Source organism: Dioscorea cayenensis, chromosome 18 (genome assembly GCF_009730915.1).
Source record: "Dioscorea cayenensis subsp. rotundata cultivar TDr96_F1 chromosome 18, TDr96_F1_v2_PseudoChromosome.rev07_lg8_w22 25.fasta, whole genome shotgun sequence".
NCBI lineage: Eukaryota > Viridiplantae > Streptophyta > Magnoliopsida > Dioscoreales > Dioscoreaceae > Dioscorea > Dioscorea cayenensis.
This window is the reverse complement of record NC_052488.1, coordinates 12,240,243-12,245,364: the sequence shown is the minus strand read 5'-3', so window position 1 is coordinate 12,245,364 and position 5,122 is coordinate 12,240,243. Positions and strand designations below refer to the sequence as shown.

The window sequence follows — 5,122 nt, the reverse complement described above, 5'->3', positions numbered from 1 at the left end:
TTTTATTACTTCGACAAACCCGTGCACTTGCGGGATATACGCAGGGGGTGTTATCAAGTTTTTGGCGCTGTTACTAGGGAATAGGCATTTAGAGATACTTTGCACTTTGTTTTCTTAGCTATTCATTTATTTATTCTATTTCACATCTTATTTTCTATAATCATTATGATTTGTTTTCTTTTTTTTTGTGCAGCTCTAGGTTCATGACCTGAGGGAACCTCTCAATACTGATTGAAGGAGATCCCGAGCTCGAACGTACACTTAGAAGAAAAAGGAAAAAACCTGTGCAAGAACTGCCTAATCTAGATGATTTGGAAGTTGAAGGTTCGGATAATATGGCGCAACAAAATAAGCAATAGAGGACATTATTCGATTATGCTAGACCTTCAGTATTGGGGACACAATCGAGTATTGTGCATACACCAATTATAGCTCAGAACTTAGAGCTGAAGCCGGCATTCATTTACATGCTGCAACAATCCATATAGTTCAATGGGATATGCTTAAGATAAGCGGGGTGACAGATGATGCCATCAAGTTGATAACCTTCAGATTTTCCTTAAAGGGGAGTGCGAAGCTGTGGCTATACTCATTACCTAGAGCATCAATTACCACATGGGAGGAGATGGTAGAAGCTTTTCTTGCACATTATTTACCTCCCGAAAAATCTGCAAAGCTTAATAATCAGATCTCGTCCTTTGTACAGTCAGAATTGGAGTCTCTATTTGAGACGTGGAAAAGGTTCAGGGAGCTCCTGAGAAATACCCGCAACACAGGTTCCCAGAGTGGATGATTGTTCAGACCTTTTACAACCAGTTAAATCTGAGCAAAAGGCAACTCTTGGATGCGGCAGCAGGAGGTACCTTAGGTAGAAAGACTCCGAGTGAGGCCCATCAACTAATTGAAGAAAAGGGGTTAAATAGCTACCAATGGAATGCTAGGGAGAAAACGAAGGTAGCTGGGTTTCATGAGATATATGTAGTAACTTCATTGGCGGCTCAAGTGAAATCATTGAGTAAGAAGTTAGATGCTCTAACTTCGAATAGAGTGGCGGCCGTGACTACTTGCACCATGTGTGGTGGAGGACATGCTTCCTCCGATTGCCCGATCTCTATTAGTGATGCATATTCGGTTGAGAATGTTGATTTTATGGGTAATGCGATGAGGATTCAAGGGAATCTATATAGAAAACACCTACAATCCGTGTTGGAAGAATCATCCCAATTTCTCGTGGTGTAACCAAGTTCCACAAAAAGCCATGGAGCCACTGGGTTTCCAACAACAACAATCCCCAAACATGGAGAACCGAGTTTCCTGTTTGGAGACCCGAATGACTGATTTGGAGAAGGCCTTGACTAGATTTGTGCAATCATCAGATACAAGGTTTCAATCAGTTGATGCTACACTTTGCAACCACACCGCTTCTTTACACAACCTTGAGAATCAAGTGGGGTAAATTGCGAAAACTCTATCAGAAAGATCATAAGTAAACTTGCCAAGCAATACCAAGACCAATCCTAGAGAGCATATAAAGGCGATCACTTTGAGAAGTGGTCTTGAGGTTGAAGGTAGGTTTCCTAGTGAGAAGCCCAATGAACACACACCCGAGGTCATGGAGGTTGAAAAGGGAACAAGCAAAAAGAAGGAGGTGTCACCAGCACCTGTCAAGCCAAGAATCCCCTATCCCTCTAGGTTGAAGAATGACCAAGTGGACGAACAATACAAGAAGTTCCTGAGTTTGTTCAAGCAACTCCACATCAACATTCCTTTTGTTAAGGCATTGTCTCAAATGCCTAAGTATGCAAAATTCTTGAAGGACTTAATGACTAACAAGAGGAAGTTAGAGGAGAGTACTTCAGTGATCTTAGATGCTTCTTACTCGCCGGTTTTGCAAAAGAACATGCCGAACAAGAGGAAATACCCGGGAATCTTTATCATTCCGTGCAACATTGGCAATTTAGGTGAAGAAATGGCATTGGCAGACTCAGGGCCAGTATCAATGTCATGCCATACACCTTCTTTCAGAAGCTAGGCTTGGGCGAGCCTAATCCTACTCAGATGACTTTCCAATTGGCGGACCGAACGGTGAGACATCCGAGGGGTATCATCAAAGATGTGCTTGATAAGGTGGACAAGTACATATTTCCTATAGATTTTGTGGTGCTAGACGTCGATGAGGATGCGGATGTACCCTTGATACTTTGAAGGTCGTTCTTGCGGACTTTCAAGGCATTGATTGATATGGATGGCGGGGAGTTAACTTTGAGAGTTGGAGATGACAAGCTCACATACCACCTTGCTGAAGCCATGCGGCATTCTCTTGATTTCGATGATACTTTGTATTTTCTAGACACTACTGATGAGATTGTTGATGAATATATGTAGGAAATGTTTAATCCGGACCCCTACGAGGGTTAGTTCGACCAAAAAAAGGAAAATAAAGAAGTAATGATGCTTGGCTCGACGGAAGAAGTACCGTCTACTCCGGGGATCCTGAAGAAGGTGCTTCGGAAGATGAAGAGGGCGAGGAGACGCCACCAGAAATGCTCCAAGGCTATGGAGATGTGCGTGAACCGAACAAATTAGATGAACATTGCTAGGTGGTCACAAGTCCGATAACTCTCCCTCTAAATTTAAGAGACTCTGTTCAGCATGCTTTCAAGCTATGGGTAAGAGGGTAACTTTCATCTATGAACCCCCATGAAGTAAGACAAGGTACGTCAAGCTTAGTGAAGTAAAACAAGCGCTTCTTGGGTGGCAACCCAAGTGTTTACTATTTTCTTAGTTAGAGTATAGTTTTTGTGCGAATAAAGTTTTGAGTGTTGGTGCCTTTATTTTTAGATGCTTTTGCTATGTTTTATTATGGATTTTTAATGTCATCGTGTGCTTTCATGTGGATTTGGTGAAGTTTAAGTCGTTTGAGCTTATTTTTCATGTTTTCTCAGGTTATAGTTGCCTTGTAAAGCAAGCTTTGAGTGTATAGTTGTGTTCAAAAATTTTCTGCAGTGCTTGAAAAGTTTTCTAAGTGTATAGAGAAAACACACGGTCGTGTGGAATTACCGTACGGGCGTGCGTTTTTGTTCAGAGCTCATCCAGAGATGGCACAGGGGCATAGACAATCCCTTATGAGTGACCTTGTGATGGTCCATGCCGATGGGTAATTTCCGTACGGGCTTGCGCCTTCCTGCAGAGAATTAGCAAATTATCGCAAGAGCACACTGGGGCGTGGACTCACCCCTGTGGGTGAACTAGTGAAAAACGCACGGGCATGGCTATTTTCCGCACGCCGTGCGGATCACTGCAGATGAGCTCTCTCCATCCTAAGAAGACACAGGGGCGTACGGTTACCCCTGTGAGTTGGGCCTGTGAATGTCCACATTGGTGCGGAGTTTCCGCAAGGGCGTGTGAAACACTTAGCGATTCTTCTCACTTGGATAGAGAAGCCATAGGGACTTGCGGCTGCCCCTGTGGATTGGGCTCACGGGCCTAGGTATTTTCCACATGCCCGTGTAGTTGCATTCAGAGACAACGAGTGTTTTTCCCGAGAGTGCAAAGGGCATGCATTTGCCCCTGTGAAGTTCTCCTGTGAATGCGCATGGGCGTGGGTAATTTCCGCACGCCCGTGCGGATGTATAGAACGCCAAGAGATGCGAGTCCTTTTAAAAAGATCATCATTTCTTCTCATTTTCAAACTTTCCATTCGTCTATAAGCACACTCACATTTTCTCCGAACTTTGTATTGCCAATTTGGAGGGATTTTTACTTGGTGTTCTGGCCAATTCAAAGTTTTCTATCTCACCTCGTCGGTAAGCCCTTATCTTAGTTTTTCTTCATCAAATCTTGATTTTAATCGATGAAACTGGTTAATCATGCTTCATCTCTGTAATTAGAATGATTATACATGTTCAGAACGAAGTTAGAAAGAATTTAAAAGTGTATTATTAGATTTTTGTGGCGTGGGCGTGTGTTTGTTCACGCCCCTTGGATCCACACGGGCATGTGGAAATCCCACACGACCGTGCGGATTTCTACAGCATTACTCCATTAAGTTGTTTGATCGAGTTTCTTTCAAATTTTCCAAGTAATGGGACCTCGGTCAAAGAAGCAAGAGGATAAACAACCGCGTGTGCCATCTCCCGAGCCCAAGAGCATGCGTTTTACCATTTCCGAGCATCAGGTGAGGTTTGAGCAGCTGACTAGTCTCAGATTTGATCAGACCAGATTTCCCGATATGAGCACACTCAGGGAGATTCAGTCAGCATAGGTTATGGCAGACGAGATCGAGGACATGCTTGCGGTTGGCAGCTGGGACCATTTACTATCGATCAGAGATCCTGCCATTTGCGCACTAACACTCGAGGTGCTCGCCTCATTCTAGTTCGATCGCGTTAGTGTCATTCAGTTCAGAGCCCTTGGACAGCATCATAGTTTGAGTGTGGCTCAGTTTGCGATCTTGATGGAGTTATATGATGCAGCTTAAATAGAGACAGAGGAGTATGAGCAGCTGCCAACAAATTATCCTGGGAGTTTGACTCCGCAGCATGCTTACACAGTGTTATGTGGACAGGGGTAGTATGAGCCTGGGTTTTTGAAGGCCACTTGCCTCTCCCGCCTGACTTACAGATACATTCACGCTATTCTGAGTAGGTCAGTTAGCGGGCGAGGCGACAGTGCTGGTGTGCTTAGCTGACAGGAACTTTTATATTTGTACTCTATGGTGCGGCGCACACCGATACATTAAGGGCATATCTTGGCAGAGTATATTCGACATCAGGGGCAGTATGCCAGACTTGGAGTGATTTTCTCGGGCCCCTATATCACGAGACTAGTTGTCGATATGGGTTTACTTGATGCGATCAGAGGGGCCGAGAATGTGACTGTACTTGCTCCCCTGGGCATCGAGACATTGAGGTTGACGGGGATGGTACGGAGAGTTCAGTCAGGAGTATATGCTCTGATTATTCCTTCCCCAGAGATAGCTGAGGTTGAGGGGTGATGCCGGGGCTTCTCAGCCTACTTCCGTGCCTCAGCCGACACCGATGGGGACCGACACAACTCCTACGGTAGAGGACCCAACCCCAGTAAGCATGTTTTCACCATCTCGAGCCCATGATTGTTTTGA

The 5,122-nt window shown here is 44.6% G+C and overlaps 1 non-coding gene across 1 annotated transcript; it reads right to left on the bottom strand.

Moving 5' to 3' along the window:
- Positions 1–673: 673 nt before the first annotated feature.
- On the bottom strand, positions 674–779 carry LOC120283186. Its single transcript, XR_005543184.1, has one exon. It is a non-coding gene; the product is annotated as a small nucleolar RNA R71 (small nucleolar RNA).
- Between the last annotated feature and the right edge of the window lie 4,343 nt (positions 780–5,122).